We start from the raw sequence: 17,799 nt of genomic DNA, 5'->3' as shown, positions 1-17,799 counted from the left end.
GCGCTCTTGAAAGTCTTCGCGAATAGGCGCGAGTGAATCTTGTAGTACCGTTTGCATTGTCGCTTAGAAGCAGTTCCGTTTTGATGCTCCTTCGAGAGACTGCTGTGAGCATACCACTATGCGACCCACTAAGAAAAAGCTTGGAAAATGATAGTGCCAGTTACGGCGTCGTATGGGACGTTGTGTTTCTGCATATGTTTAGAAGCCTATTCGGCCCATGTCCATACGCTATTATTTGGTGTTTCGTCTATTCATGGTAGTGAATGCTGTACAGGTGGCGTTCCGCGCACTTCGATGGCAATCAGTGCCAGTGCGGCTGAGGGCTCGGTTTTCATGCCTTAGGTGTTTGGACGGGGTTGTTTGTGTTCAATACTTTACAGGTGAAAGGTTAGAGCAGAAGATACGTAAATCCACAGAAATTGGCCTTCATAAACGCCGAAATCGACAAAAATTATGTGGCAGCAACCTAAGTAGTTTGTAGTCAGTGGGTTAATATTAAACTCCAAAAACGATCGCAAGCCTCCTGTTTTGTTAGCGCTGCGGTAAAATTTGCGATTGCTACGACGATTGCTTGGGTTGGATACCAGTTCAATAATCTTTCTAGCTCCTTTTTTTTTTTTTTGTCTCCGGAAGTTTGCCTGAAATGGCGAAAACATATCTGGATACTTACATCTGAAAAGGTAAGATGACAGCAAGCAACGTGTCCTCACTACTGCCGGACAACCACGTCCTTCACACCGTCGGGTAACGCGTTTCAGTAAGTTTGCTGCGCTGTTTTTACATGCACTAGAGAGCAGATGTAAACACAACGAAGTATAAACGTACTTTTTACACAACACAACTAAAGCTGCGGAAGAAACGTAGTATAAAAACAGCGCAATAAACGTACCTGTACGCAAGACCCGGTGGTGCAATAAATGCGTATGTCGAGCGGCAGTAAGGACGCGCTGCATGTTGTTATTTGCCATTGTCAAATCAAACAGGCAAACATGTTTTTGCCGCGTGAAAGAAATAAAAAGCGCAGATGGCGAATCGAACCTAGAAGGCAACGTGGCAATCAGTGACGCTACCGCAAAGCCACTGCTAAAGCTTAGACAGCTGCTTCAGCATGAAGTTGAAATAATAACAACTGCCTGGTAATCGTTCACGCTTCTGCCACTAACTTTTTTTTTCATTTCGAAGCTCTGAAAGCAGATTTTTGTGCTCTTTGCATACATTGTGCTCTGAAAGTTTACGTATAGAACCGCTTGCCCTATTTGTTAGAATAGCGAGCCCTGAGCCGCGCTGATTGCCCGTCGAAGTTAGCTACGACACGTATAGGTTCTCCTTTCTTGTTTACGGAGCATCCCACGTAAAACATTTAATGACGGGAAGCTGTGTACATTAGGCAGCTCTGCACGTACTGTACTCTTAAGCTGTAGTGTGAAGCCGCGCGGAATGCGGCAGTGAGAGAGCTTTCTCCTCGTGGATCATCATCTGTATATATTAAGAAGACGAACTGCATTGTTCGCGCGTACGTCGCATGTAGCTTTAGGCATTTCGTTATAATTAACAAACCCCATTGTAACCTCTTACCAGGTGTTGTGAGTGCTCATATCGCGAAATCCGGCGACAAGTTGAAAGTGTTTTTTTTTTTCTAAATCAGCTCATTATAATCAAAATCGGAAGCGCTCTCCCGGTCGTTAAAGGCAGCTCAATTGTCGCCATTCTTCCTTTCACGCTCGCGTTGCGAAACTGAACCTCTTTCTGATATTTCTCCTGTGCAAACGTATGCCTCGATTCTCTGTGATACCTGCAGTTGGCGCTTGTCGCATCAGCTGGCAGCTTCGGCCATATAAGCGAAACGGACACACATCGTGCATTAATGCTGTCCCAGCGCACTCCGGAAGTACGTGATCAACGGGACCTCCATGTAGAGCGTTCCAATGAGAGTTTCGATCAGTCAAAGATTTCATCGCATTTTCTTCGCAGTAACATTTTTGAGCGCTGCACTAGCATCGCTGTAAAATGAATGTCGCTTCGAATGCCGAATAATGTACGGAGTGCCGGTCGAGGGAGGCGTTACAGCTCCGGATTAATTTCGGTTACGTGGCGCGCGTCAGTGTTCGTACAGCGAAATGCCGGCGGCACAGGGGCTACGCCATTCCCGAGACTCGTGCCGCTTTGGCCGCCGCTGCTGCTCACGCGCAGCCGCCTGGCAGATGGCGTGCGCGGTGGGGCGCTATTACGCGCCTAATGAAGAAGCGCCGTGCCATAACGATGCAGGGCGCGCCTTGTCGCCGACTGCTCGCTCGTCGCCAATTGAGGCGATAAGTGCGCAAGGAAATGGTTCCGGCGCGCTTGGCATACATCCTGCCGGCCTGGCAGTTGGTGTGCGGAAGAGGTCGCGCACAGCAGGCCATTCGCAGAACCTGTCTCGCAAAAGATAATGACATGTTTCGACACTCTCTAAAGGTATTCCCTCAGAGAATCTTCTCAGTAAAGAAAAAAAAATTGCCCATGACCAACCCCGGGTTCCCAGTGAATAACGCTTATCGCTTTAAAAACCTTAGGTAATATCAAAATCGTAGACTAGTATTTAATATTGATGTCCACTTTTACAGATATCTGAACACTACAGATCACCTAAATGCCACTCACGTTAAAGTTTGTTATGCGTACTTATGTCGTGGTCAAATTTTGTTATAATCTAAGAGCTTACATGATCCAGAGATTAAGGAGATGGAACGGCAGTTAGACGGTCGCCTTTCTTAAGAGCCGCGACGACGTGTACCGTACGGCAGTCGTTTTTAACAAAATAATCGTTGAATGAAAGTTGAGAAGCCTAGTAGGATGTGTCCTACTGGTTCAGCACACCGTTGAAAAGGGGCGTTGGGTGCATCATCTGGGCCAGCGGACGATTTATATTTCAGGTTGTGTATTAGAGCTTGCCAGGATTGACTGCTGGGCTGTAGTTGGTTCATTATCACAGAGAAGAAAAAAACTAACAGTTGTTAGTCAGGGCAGTGCGTGTGTGGTTCTTCCCTAGAGTGCCGTCTTGAAGCGCTGTTTCTTTTGTGTGATAAAGAGAGAGATATGTAGAGAGAGAGACAGAAGCAAGGGGAAAGGCCGGGAGGTTAACCAGAGGGGAAGATCCGGTTTGCTACCCTCGCTGAGGAGAGGGGAGGTAAAGTGACAGGAAAGTAGAGAGAGAGAAAGAAGGGAGCACAAATACATTAGCACAGTTGGTCACCGCGTGCCATCACAGCACAGCACAGTAGCACTTGTAGGACTATAATCATCAGTTCAGGCTTCAGCCGCTTGTCGAAGTCGCTTGTTGAAGTCAAGGTTGTTCTCGGCTGACGAGACGAAGTGCAGCGCGAACCGCTGCAAGTTCCGCAGTCATCGATGTCGTTGGGTGGCACGTCCTAAAACTAATGATGGTGGCTCTTCCTGGGAAAACCCCGGCCCCAGAGAAACAATGGAGAGTTGATCTATAAGTATAAATGTGTGCGTGGTCGGCGCACGTCTCGTGCAAAAGAAGCAAAGTTCGTTGTTTAAGAGCAGCTGATGACAGTTCAAATTCTTTTCTGATTCCTGGTACGGTGAGTTGCACTGCAGGTAGAGTGCACACCCTGGAGGAATCGATGGCTTAGTTGCGGGGGTGAAGCCTTATGAAAGGCGGGTGTAATAATCCGAAATCGTAACACAAGATGATGTCTGTGGCCTTTTTGAAGGTAGTGTTGCAAGATGATGGGAAGCAGCGATCAAAATATCAATGTACGCAGGCGACATATGTGCGTGGACTTCAGGTGTGACACGTCCTGAGATATGTGCAAGACTTAAAGAATGTCGCTAGAATTCATTGATTCTGAAAGACCTACAAAATGGGCTGTGTTTTCAGACTCAAAACCGGCATTACAGTGCATGCAGTCAGTTCTCCGACGCGGTTGTCATGAACAGTTGACATACGAAACCGTGAAACTTCAACATCACGTCCAACAAAAAGGCCACGAGGTTGTATTTCAATGGGTACCTGGTCATTGTGGAATCAGTGGCAATGATTCCGCAGATAACGCTGCTCGCACATCACACCAAAAAGAGCTCAGCATTCCAATTCCACTTTCGAGGACAGACGCCGCAAGGCAGCTTCGACACCTGGCACGCAGTCTCTCACTGACCGAGTGGAACTCGCCAAACTTACGACTTGCACGACTGCATCAATTAAATCCCTCACTGCAACTCCCACCTCCATTCGGACTTCCTCGACGTGAAGCTTCGCTTCTCTGTCGCCTTTGGTTAGGACTTGCCTGCACAAAGGCATACTCTGCATTAATTGGAGTGACCGACAGTACAGCATGCGAGGTCTGCGGCACCGACGGAACTATTGACCACCTGCTGTGCCACTGTCCACGATATGCCCAAGAAAGACAAGAACTTGTTAACGCGGTAAAAAAACTGGACAATCGGACGCTTTCCGTGCAGGTGCTGCTGGAACACCGCCCCCATCGCTCGTCGGCCCATAAAGCGGTGAAGGAACTTTTGTGCTTCTTGAGGACGACGGGCTTGTGTCAACGTCTGTGACTATTGGCGCACGCGTCAGCGAACTAACCGCTCATTTCCCTTCTTTCCTTCCCTCCTCTCTCTCCCTGTCATCTTTGTGTTCCCTCTTCCCATTCCCCCGGTGTAGGGTAGCCAACCGGACGTTATTCTGTTTAACCTCCCTGCCTTCTGCCTTTCTCTTGCTTCTTAAAAAATGTCAGTTTCGCCCGAAAAGCGAAGTATCGATTGCGATAGCAAATTAGTAGACAGCTATACGAATTAAGGATAGTAGTTATATCGGCCGTATAAAGGCGTAAATATTCGCTTACTAACTAAATAAACAAGCACGGTGTTACGCGCGCACAGGTAAACATGAACACATCTCACTCGATGATCGCGGAAACTCGTCAAAACGCTGGATTGAGAAAGCGCGCAAGCGGCAGCGAGCAAATCGAGTTTCGAGCTGCTCTCGCTTACAAGCGAACGAAACGTCGAAAGCACAGCGCATACGAAGCTACCGGCACTCGGCGCATGCACTTTGTCCGCCGCTTTCAAGATATGGCAGAACGCACCCCCCTCCCCCCCCTCCCCCGTCTTCATCGCCTCCTCCCCGTGCCTCGCTCGCGACCGAAGACCGCGCGGTCAATTACTACGGAGTAAGATGAACCAACTAGCCCAGCAACAAGTCTTGATACGTTACATTTCTTCTATAGTGGGCCCTTCTTTTGCCGTTCCCTCTTCTCTGACGCTCTTTCCTGTCCTGCTCCTTTTTTTTTCCGTCCTTGGTTGTGTCTAAACACTACGGAGTAAGATGAACCAACTAGCCAAGCAACAAGTCTTGATACGTTACATTTCTTCTATAGTGGGCCCTTCTTTTGCCGTTCCCTCTTCTCTGACGCTCTTTCCTGTCCTGATCCTTTTTTCCCATCCTTGGTTGCGTCTAAACACTACGGAATAAGATCAACCAACTAGCCCAGCAACAAGTCCTGATACGTTACATTTCTTCTATAGTGGGCCCTTCTTTTGCCGTTCCCTCTTCTCTGACGCTCTTTCCTGTCCTGATCCTTTTTTCCCATCCTTGGTTGCGTCTAAACACTACGGAATAAGATCAACCAACTAGCCCAGCAACAAGTCCTGATACGTTACATTTCTTCTATAGTGGGCCCTTCTTTTGCCGTTCCCTCTTCTCTGACGCTCTTTCCTGTCCTGATCCTTTTTTCCCATCCTTGGTTGCGTCTAAACACTACGGAATAAGATCAACCAACTAGCCCAGCAACAAGTCCTGATACGTTACATTTCTTCTATAGTGGGCCCTTCTTTTGCCGTTCCCTCTTCTCTGACGCTTTTTCCTGTCCTGATCCTTTTTTTTTCGTCCTTGGTTGCGTCTAAACACTACGGAATAAGATGAACCAACTAGCCCAGCAACAAGTCCTGATACGTTACATTTCTTCTATAGTGGGCCCTTCTTTTGCCGTTCCTTCTTCTCTGACGCTCTTTCCTGTCCTGATCCTTTTTTTCCATCCTTGGTTGCGTCTAAACACTACGGAATAAGATGAACCAACTAGCCTAGCAACAAGTCCTGATACGTTACATTTCTTCTATAGTGGGCCCTTCTTTTGCCGTTCCCTCTTCTCTGACGCTTTTTCCTGTCCTGATCCTTTTTTTTCGTCCTTGGTTGCGTCTAAACACTACGGAATAAGATGAACCAACTAGCCCAGCAACAAGTCCTGATACGTTACATTTCTTCTATAGTGGGCCCTTCTTTTGCCGTTCCCTCTTCTCTGACGCTTTTTCCTGTCCTGATCCTTTTTTTTTTTTTTTTCGTCCTTGGCTGCGTCTAAACACTACGGAATAAGAGCAAAGTGAAAAGAACGAAGATACACAAGATCGCTACTTGTGAAAAAAAAATGAATTATGGGGTTTTACGTTTCTGATTACAAGGCACGCCGCAGTGGGGGACTCCGCAATAATTTAGACCCCCTGGGGTTCTTTAACGTGCACCTAAATCTAAGTACACCGGTGTTTTCGCATTTGCCCCCATCGAAAAGCGGCCGCCGTGGCCGGGACGCTACTTGTGACCTTTGTCTTTCGCGCTACAGTTAAATATTTTCAGCTTTTAGCACATGGCCTAATTTTAGTTTTGAGACAAAATGCTTGTTTACAAAATTATTATTTTGTAATGGTTCTCTGAGGCAGGAATTCAAACAGGGGAGACGTGGACAGGAAGGCTAGTAGTTATAAACAGTGCTCTAACAAGGAATGTTTTCATCAGGGCGGCCCTCGCGAAGACGAAGTGCCCTTGCCGAAACAATAGCTTAAGCTACATTCCTTGTTCGCTCTCTATTCACCACGATAGAAAATTGCCTTTACACATAAAAGTTCTGTAACGTGGAACAGAAGAAAAAGTGAAATAACAGAAAAAATATAAACAGAAAACGGAACTTTCTCTGTGACTCAAAATGGACAAATGTTTTTACACATATATTTCCTTTAAAATAAAACTGAAACTTATACTTAAATAACATAAAATTATAAAACAGGAAACAGAACGTGTTCTGTAATACAAAACAGATGACTGTATTTAAAGACAAAATTTCTTTTATAGTAAAACAGAAAAAAAACTTGCTAAATAACAAGAAAATCCAAAATAATAACAGAGCTTTACAGAAATTTTATGGCGAGGCAGCTGCCAGAAAAATTGTGTATTTCCATAAAATATTTTTTACAATGTACTTGATACTGAAAAGTGGCGGTCAAGACATTGTCCTCAAAAGTCAGTTGTAATGCCCTGCACTCGACCTTCGACTTTCGTGGTACCTATTTTGTCCGCAAGCATTCCCCTTCTCAGAACCATGCACCAACTCATCTAGCAAGCTTCCCCCCATTAAATAATAAAGCTGGGCTCCTCCCTCGTCTCTCGAATTTGACACTTGTGTGATTGGTGTTCTAAGGATAGTCGTATGTATCGTATTAAATGCCTGTCGTTACAAACAAGCCAATTTTGCCGAACGACATTAGTGCGCGCCTCTGCTGCGTTGATTCGCACCTGACCTGACAGGGAGTCACACTGCACGCCTCCCAGTTTCTACTCGTCCTGCTGAGCGAAATACCAAAGCTCCACGCGCCGATCCATACACGCTCGGAAAACTTCGAGCGAGCTCTGGGCGCCACTCATCTGGAAAGACTCTCCGGGGCTGCGTTTCCCAGAGCAGCCGGTCGGCTGTCGGTTCTATTCCGAGAACGCGCCACTTGCGGTCGTCTTTCGTGTTCCCCGCTGCTCGAGCATCCGCACCCCGGACGGCCACCCACTGCGTACGACGCCTGGCGATGCGTCTGGTGCTGCAGAGAGTGGTAAATATAGGTGCTATGGAGCTGCGAAAGAAGTCATGCGAATTCGTGGTTGCGAGGCGCCGGCTACTCTTCATCTGACCGGAAGAGCCTTCTTTCATATTCCTTACTTCACACTTGAAGCCTTGTTCAGTACTCAAGAACTTGCACAATGATGGCTGACGAGCTGCCTCTTATGAACAGCTTCATGCACATTTGCAGATTGTTCCGATTTTGATTATTTACAACATTGATTCAGTAGAGATACCAGCAGTCATAGAGGCATTACGCAACCAAGGATTACAGGATGCATACGGGAATATATTGGAAAACATCTACAGGGATTGCACAGCAACCTTGGTTCTCCCCAAGAAAAGTAGAAAGTTATCTATCAAGAAAGGGGGTCAGGCAAGGAGACACAATCTCTCCAATGCTATTTATTCACTGCATGCTTAGAAGAAGTATTAAAACTCTTAGAGTGGGAAGTCTTAAGAGTGAGAATCAACGGCGAATATCTCAGCAACCTTCGGTTTGCAGATCACACTGTCCTATTCAGCAACAATCGGGATGAATTACAGCAAATGATAAAGGACCTTAACCGAGAAAGTGTAAGAGTGGGGTTGAAGATTAATATGCTGAAGACAAAGATAATGTTCAATAGCCTGGCAAGCGAACAAGAATTCAGGATCGCCAGTCAGCCTCTAGAATCTGTAAAGGAGTACGTTTATCTAGGTCATTTACTCACAGGGGACCCTGATCATGAGAAAGAAATTCATAGATGATTAAAATTGGGCTGGAGTGCATACGGCAGGCATTACCGAATCCTGACTTGGAGATTACCACTGTCGTTGAAAAGAAAAGTGTACAATGATTGCATTCTACCGGTGCTAACATATGGGGCAGGAACTTGGAGGTTAACAAAGAAGCTCGAGAACAAGTTAAGGACCGCACAAAGAGCGATGGAACGAAAAAATGTCACAGTTTCGCCCTAAGGGCGAAGCAATGAATGCGATAGCAACACAGCAATGTCATACGAAGTAAGGTGAGCGGCTTTGGTAGCAATATGAACTGTAGTAAACATGAGCAGATTAAGTAAGCAGGTGTGCTGCGGCGTATGTAGACCGACATGAAGAGAGACTCGATGACCACGAGAAGACGCGTGTGAAACGGTGGTGTTGATGAGAAGCGCTTCCCGTGGGCAGCGCGTGCGAAGGGACACACCTGTAGCGCTGCACTGCCGATCCGGGCAGCATTGCATGTGTAGCGTGCGTTGGAAAATGTCGCCCGACTAGTACTAACTGAAGGAACAAGCGTGGTGTGAGCGCGCACAAACAAACACGAATAGATCACACTGAATGACTGCAGACAACGACTGTCAAAACGCTGGCAGCAAGCATACGCCGCAGCGGCGAAGGTACGTGCGGTCTATCGCTTCAACGGAAACTGAGCGGCGAATGCACGGCGCATAAAGGTCAGAGCCGTGTGGAGATAAGAGACGGTGCGGACGAGCGACGAGCGCGGTTGTTGGCAGAGTAGAAGTGCGCCCCCCCCCTCCCCCCTCCCTCCGGCGCTGGCTTCCTGCTTCCTTGCTTGCGCGTGGGAGATGAGTGAGTTCGCTCTCCGTGATAGCGCGCGTCCCTGCACGCTTCCGCTCGGGCATACGGCGCGCGGCGAAGATTTTATCTATACGGAACCTCACGGCGACGGCGACAACGACGGCGACGCCGACGGCAGAAATCCGGTTAAAGTGTCCATATAATTGCTATCGCAATAAAATGTTAGGCCTAACGCTAAGAGACAGGAAGAGAGCGGTGTGGATCAGAGAACAAACGGAGACAGCCGATATTCTAGTTGACATTAAGCGGAAAAAGTGGAGCTGGGCAGGCCATGTAATGCGTAGGATGAATAACCGGCGGACAATTAGAGTTACAGAATGGATACCAAGAGAAGGGAAGCGCAGTCGAGGACGGCAGAAAACTAGGTGGATTGATGAAGTTAAGAAATTCGGAGGCGCAAGTTGAAATCGGTTAGCGCAAGACAGGGGTAATTGGAGGTCGCAGGGAGAGGCCTTCGTCCTGCACTGGACATAAATATAGGCTGATGATGATAATGATGATGATGATGATACTGACAACATAAACACTGTATTTGGCGTCATGATTCGGTTGACTACAGTTGAATGTAGGCTTTTTGATATGAAATTATAGCAGACTAGAAACGCGGCTTGATATATGTCCTGCAGTAGTTGCGCTTCAAGATCGGAGCTAGGCGACATGTCGCGTGATTAATCATCATACCGTATTGGTGGAGCAGCGCACTGACAAGGACAAAGTGGAGAGACACAAGAATACACGACACTCGCTGAATTTTACTGAATTTTACATTACTGAATGTCGCGTGCGATTGAGCTTTCTATGTGTATGTGTGTGGTGGGGGGGGGGGGGTGAAATACTAGGGCACGGTTAGTCAGAGACGCGACATCGGGAGTATATGACGGCCCCTCGATATCCCATGTGAAAGACCGCCAGCATTCGGTTAACTATAAATTGGCTCCCAACGGCCGTCGTTATGGGCTGAACCAGCCTTATAAAAAGCGTGAGCACCCCCCCCCCCCCCCCCCCTCTAGGCGAAGAAATCGTCAAACCCGTGTAGGCGCTTCTGGGCGCAACTGGCGTGTTGCGGTGGTGCACCTCACGAGCCCCGTCCAAGGAACAGTGCCAGTCGTAATGGTCGCAGGCAGAGGAAAGCCGGCCGAAAACAGCTATCGCGAATGCACATCATTCAGGTCAGGACTGCTGCCAGAGGCCTTCGTACTTGTCCCCTAGCTTGGCGCCAGTCACCGCCCATTTCTCGTGGTCCGGCCAGACAAGGCAAGCACCCAACGATATAGCATCATCTATTGAAACCGTGAAACTCAAGTAGAACAACGGGAAGCCGGATCGCATGATCTCCACTATAGGCTAGCTGCAAGAGGAGCCAGAGGTGGCGTCACTTCGGTGGTACTCACAGCTGCGGGTTCTACTACCAAGGAAGACACCCTTGGTGGCTTGGAGGTCAAGATAGTCTCTGTTAGGATATCCGTGGCAAGGGAAGCTTGGACGCCTATCCCAGGGGTCCCAGACGAAGGGGCCGAAGCGCTGTCTCGGTGAGAGGTGCGACGCAACCGATGTCAAGGCGCTGGTGATATCCTGGAGCATTTTCGATAGCATGCCGATGGCGAGGACAGTATCGCTTGCGCCCAATGGGGTCGCCGAACAGTTCCCGTAGCTTTTCTTTGAAAATGTCCCAACTGGTTAACTCATCTTCATGCGTTTGGTGCCACACGCGGGGGGTGCCACCGAGGTAAAAGATGGCGTTGGCGAGCATAATCGTTGGGTCCCACCTGTTATTAGCACTGGCGTATTCATATAGCTTGATCCATTCGTCAACGTCCTGTCCCTCCAGGCCAGAGAAAACACCGGGGTCGCGATGTTGGGCAACCGTGACGATTGGAGCAGGTGGACGAGCCGAAGCCGTTGCAGATGCGGTCTCGTCACCGGGAGGCATGGTGACAAGCTCGATGTACCGACCACTTCGGAGTTCCGTGGCGAGGACGGGGATCGCAATCCTCCACCAGAATGTTACGTGTGGAAAGACACACACGAAAGAAGCTATTTACAATATATTTACACTGGAACCAAAACCGCCAGGCCGACACCTTGCTCGAGCCAAAAGCCCAGACACACTTCATCGTCTTTCTCGCGGCGGCTCGTCTCTTTAGCATCTCTACATGGTATCGTAATAATATAGCCTGGAGCCCTGGACGTCGTCCCCGGACACTGCGGTTCGTACTTGCGCCGGTGGTAGCATAGCAGACTGCATGCCCGAAGAAGAGTGGACGGCGTTTTTTGGTAGGAGGAACCCGGAATGCCGAGAACCCACGAAGACGTACTTAAAGGGATACGGACACAAAAGTTGGCGGGTGGTTTTTTGCGTCGGAACAAAAGTTTAACTGTTTAAAATGACGAATACAACAAGCTGCTTTGAAAAAAAAAAACGAGCAACATCTTTTTTTTTTTTTGCGATTTTCTGTTGCACCTTACCTCCAAGCGGCCGCCGGCAGAAGCTGAAATTTGTCGTCATAACATCCACCCGCGCGCGCGCGGCCAAGATCGGCCACAGCCGTCGCAGTGTTTCCGGGCGTGTCGGTCCCTTGCAGCATTTGTTTAACCCCTTTCGACGATTTTCGTACGTGGTCTGTCTGAAACATTATCCCCGTCGGCGCTCCACGCAGGTGGTGCGTCTTACATGAGCCTTTCCGCGGTCGTCGCTTGGTATTAACGCGTTTTTCGCGGCGGAAGGAAATGCCCAGACATTGCTGTTATAACAGCATCGTCGGTCGTGACACGTCGTCGCACACGTTTCCCACAGACGAGAAGGTGCGTAAACTTTGGATACCTGCCTGTCAGCCATCACGCCCAGCATGGAGACCTCTAAAGAATGACGTCATTTGCCCGGACCACTTCGTCAACGAATAAAAAGGCAGCGCCTAAAGCCTCACGCTGTGCCATCGGCCTTCTCACGAAAACGCAAGGCAGAAATGATCAACGGCGCGTTTGAAAATAGGAGGCGAAAAGATGTTGGTACTGTTTTCGTTCACTTGCAGCCTTCTTGAGCAGTGTGAGGGCGAGGCTGGGGCGATATGCCCCAGGCTGGGCACGAAGGGAGTAATGTCTTTGAAAATGTTGGCAAAGCATAGTAAAACAATGTAAACAAGGCTAGCGCGCGCGAGCGCGACTCGCGAGATCAGTCCTACATGGCAGCGGGGCAGACACACACATAGCTCTGCTTATATATGGTGATTATGAAGAAGGAAAGAGACGCTTAATTCTGCAACCCATCAGGGAGCACGGTGCAGGCTCTGGGCTCTTGAAAAAGCAAGTTTACAGAGGAAATGACAAATAATTATTGCACAAGTGTCTGGTGCAAAGTGAAATCTTCGCGCTACGGTTCGCGAAAACCTGACCGGCACTTCTACGGCCGCCTGCTCACCTTCGTCGCTTCACGCGGAAGGCTCGTAACCGTAAGCGGTAATATTTCTTGCCAAGTTGGAATGGTCCTCGTCTTAGGACGTGTTCTCATCGCTGGTAGACGCACCAGAACTCGAATCCATGCTCGCAATGGCGGCATCGGCGCGCTTCGAATGACCGCGGCCGGCCGGCTGGCTATCCGACGAGGGTGTCGTGACGTCACGCCTTCCAACTCCCGTGGGTCGGGCGGCGAGGCGCGCACTCGGAAAAACACCAAAAATAAAGCCATCGGCACAGAAATGAGCTAAGTGACTACTTCGCGGTGTAATCACACACTGAGGATTCATTTCCAGCATTTTCGCAAATTTTTCAGATTTTGTGTCCGTTTCCCTTTAAGGCTGGAACGCCTCCAGGCCGGTTCTTCGTAGACTGCACTATTGTAAACCCCACACTGTTTAAAAAGCAGAGATCTTCAGAACAGAGTGACAACATTCGAGACCCTCGTTATGTAACGAACGAGAAGAAAGGGAACGGAGGGGCCCGATTTTCATTAATCGTATCATAAGACACCAAGGACAGCATAGCGGAAATTACTTGCACTTACTAAGTGAATTAAAGAAATGATAAACTAATGGAAATGAAAGTGGATGAAAAAATCACCAGCCCTTGCCCTGTCGAGAAAATGGGGGTAAGCGAAGCTTGACGTGTATCTGACCTTCGTGGTGATTTTCTTTCTCTCTCTCTCTCTCTTTCTTCCTTTCTCTCTCATTATTTCTCTCTTTCTTCCATTCTCCCTCTTTCTTTCCCTGACCTTCGTGGTGACTTTCTTTTTCTCTCTCTCTTTCTTTCTCTCTCTTTATTTGACTTGGACAAAATGACTTGGACAAAATGGAATAGACAGTTACGTCTAAGCTTACGTCAACATCGTCTGACGGCTTACAATGACTGATCCCAAAGATGTAGTATGCCCTTTTGAACGCGGTTATCTATAGGTTTTCTACACTGTAATGCGCAATCCTCAGTAAACAAACATGACATCTTAACAGCGCTTCTTTCTTCATTCAACGTAGATTTTCATGTAATCATGATAACAGAAACTTGGTACGTTTCTGATATGGACGTGTTACATTTACCTGGTTTAACACGTTCTTTTTAAATAGAAAGCACCGTCGAGGTGGGGGCATAGCGCAACTTGTATCCACTAAACTGTCATGTTCAATAATTAGTGACTTTTCCAGCATTACCGATGATTATGAAATACTAGCCGTGCAATGCGGAAAACATCTTTTTGCAGCTATCTACCGATGGAAATATTGGGAGGTTTCTTGGTTTCCTAGAAAAACTGCTCGACTTTTCCTCTTCTAACAGGCTAGACTTGGTAATAGGCGGCGACTGTAATATCAATATTCTACAACCCACAACTGACCTCGTTTGACTGCATGAACGTCACAACAGAACCCACGCGCATTAGTTGCGTAACGCCTTTGGACTTGTTTATAACCAATCACACAGGCAGCAACACTTGCCGCAGATGTGAGTGATCACTTGCCCATATTTATGTTTTGCAAACAAAATGAATTACAAAGAATCGGAACAGATAATCCGGGTACATTTATCATTCAAGATATTAACACAAGAACACTGGATATGTTTCGTCATGAAATAGAAAACATAGATTGGACACCTGTATTACAATGCACAGATGCTGACGAGGCGTATGTAGTGTTTATGGAAATGTTTAGAGACGCATATGACAACTCGTTTAGACCTAGAACGATAAATAAGCCTAAGAAAATCAGGAAGCCATGGCTTACACTTGAATGCATGGACTTAACACACAAAAAAGAATGCAATGTATTCAAAGTTTAATCATACACAGGATCCTACTGACCTGGCCTCATTTAAAAAATTTAGAAATTATGTAACAAAATGTTTGCGCACTAAAAAAAAATTGTATTACGAAAACTTGTTTTTCCAATGTGCCGGTCGAGGGGAAGCTTTATGGCGCGAACTTAACAAGCTCTTGAATCGTAGTAATAGGTTCAATGTACTACAGCTTACATCCGATAATAGGCTTATGAAGGGCCGGGAGCTAGCTGACCGATTTAATACTTACTTTACTAATTTAGGGTCAGGCGTCCACAACAATGCAGCTATGAGTTTTTTAAATGAACCTAACATTCACTCCGCATTTTTTTCTCCGACTACACCCGAGGAAATTTATTCCATATTCCCAAGCCTAAAGAAAGCTCGAGATTTTGACGGTCTTCAAATACGGCCAATAAAGTATGTACTTGACCTTCTTGTCTATGTGCTTAACCACATATATAACATTTCTCTTTCTACGGGCATTTTTCCTGAAAAAAATGCAGCACGCGAAAGTAACAGTTTTATACAAGAACGGAGAAAAAAACGATTTTTCAAATTATCGACCCGTTTCTGTTCTGCCCGTTTTTTCCAAGGGTTTGGAAAAAGTCATTGGTAAGAGAATCACCTCGTTCTGCGAAAAACACTCTCTTATATCAGCGCAACAGTTCGGCTTCCGCCAGTGCATGTCCACAGAACTCGCTTTGCTAACGCAGAAAGAAATAATATTACAGGGTTTGAAGAAAAGAAATTAACGCTAGGTATCTTTGTCGACTTCTCCAAGGCTTTCGATAGAATAAATCATCGAACCTTATTTTCTAAATTAGAATATTATGGGTTTCGTGGCCTACCTCTTTCTCTTCTACAATCATACTTAAAGCATAGGAAACAGGCAGTAGAAATCATAAATCAGCTTTCCTCTTTAGAAGATATTGCTGCAGGGGTCCCCCAGAGGAGCATATTAGGGCCGATCTTATTTAACCTATATATAAATGATATTGTAAAAATTAGTAACGATGCGCAGTTCGTTATTTTTGCCGATGACTCAAGCATGTTCGTCCGGGCACACGATGTTCAGGAGCTCTCTCGCTTAGCAAACTCAACACTTCAAAAAATGCACACCTGGAGTATAGCAAATTCACTTGAAATTATTACCCAAAAGAATCAGTTTTATTCACACCTTATCAAAAAAGAGTTAACCATTCACTTGATCTGTACCTATAGGGAGTGAAAAAATATCTGTTGTAAGTGAGGTTAAAACACTAGGAGTTATCTTCACCGAACACTTAAGCTGGGATGCTCATGTACAGCATGTATGTGTAAATCTATCACGAGCGTGCGGTGTGCTTTCTAGGATTCGTCATATTCTGACGGACAAGATTAAATTATTGCTTTATAACGCTCTCTTTGCAACTCACATTAACTACTGTACTCTTATATAGGGAACTACTTCATGTAGGAACATTCAGAAAATATGTACTCTACAGAAAAGGGTACTGCGTTATATAGGGAATGTAGTACACGATGCGCATACAAAGGATCTGTTTTTAAAATATGGCATACTTCCTTTTCAACTATTGTATGACTTCACTCTACTATTAAAATACAAGAAGAGTCTTAAGCAAAACGAAACCACCTTTCTTGCATTATGCGCCTTAACAAAATCATCCGACATATCGTATACACTCAGAAATAGAAGCACTTGGCTGACTCCCTTTTCAAGAACATGTCATGGAAGGAACAGGTTAAAATCGCGCATAGCTACCCTTTTAGGTGACCTGGAAAATGACAATATCGACATAAATAACTTAACCCGCAAAAAAATGGAAAACTTTTCTACTAAATCGCTGGTGCTCTTAAATACAAATAGACTGTTCATTGATTTTGTATGATTAGACTATTACACTAATTTGAAATATTTATGCTGTGCTTTTTTAATTTTTTGTCTTTTTTAGGTTTCCATGTAGACACTCATTGTTATTGCTTCTGTAATGAGGTTTCTAATTATTTTACGTCATTTGCTTTGCGTTTTGTGAAGGCTGCTGTTCTGTAGGCTACTGTTCATTTTATATTATACAGTGGCATACTATAACAGAGCAGTGGCTGCAGATTTTTGAGTATTTTACATGATGTGCTTTGTGTTTTCTTTTCTTCTTTTTTACGTGACTTTTGAGATCTGTAAATGTTTTTTTTTTTTCACTCAAATGTATTTTTCTGTCTCTTGTTTCTGCCAAGTAATGGGGCAAGCAGCCAGTCAAGCTGCAGCTTAGCAGCTTTTTGTGCTTGTCCTAGCCTGTTCTTGTACAAAAGAAATGCTGAAATAAATTTGACTTTGAGAGCATCCGACTTGAGCAGTTGTTTCCCAGGAACGTTCTGAAGTTTGTAGCCTCCGAGGTACAGAGCCCAGCGTTGAGTTCGCGCAGCCGCCATGGTCGGTGTCTGGCGGTCAGGTCTCAGCAGGCCCACGAGTGGTTGAAGATCCGTGACCAACGTAAATGCACGACCTAGAAGATAGTCCCGGACTTTTGTTACACCGAAGATCAGTGCCAACGATTCACGTTCTAACTGGGAGTAGTTCCGCTCTGCTTGGGTGAGTGTCCTCGAGCGAAAATCCATAGGGCTGTCTACGTTGTTGATACAGTGAAACAGAACTACCCCGAGCGACGATGTATCGTACTCTAGTTTGAGTTCCTTTGCGAGGTCAAAATGCACGAGAATTTGGGCATTTTCAGACTTTCTTTTGCTTCATCGAATTCTTGCGGTGCTTTCCACCGCGCGTTCTTTTCCAATAGCTGATACAGTGGTGCTAGGTGCGTTGACATGTTTGGCAAAAGTTTCGCGTAGAACGTCAACATTCCGATAAATGAGCGCAGTTCTGCAACATCCCGTGAATAAGGTGTGCGCATAATATCTTCCGCGTTCCTTGTTTTTGAATGGAGGCCCTCGCTGTCAATGCGATGTCCTAGATAAATGACTGCCGATTGTAGAAATTTGCATTTGTCATATCGTAACTTAACTCCATGCTCCCAAAAATGCTCTAAGACAGTTTTCCATCGCCCTTCGTTATCGCCTTCCT

Source organism: Dermacentor silvarum, chromosome 8 (assembly GCF_013339745.2).
Source record: "Dermacentor silvarum isolate Dsil-2018 chromosome 8, BIME_Dsil_1.4, whole genome shotgun sequence".
Taxonomy (NCBI): domain Eukaryota; kingdom Metazoa; phylum Arthropoda; class Arachnida; order Ixodida; family Ixodidae; genus Dermacentor; species Dermacentor silvarum.
The sequence above is the reverse complement of the archived record's forward strand: the minus strand, read 5'-3'. Positions refer to the sequence as shown.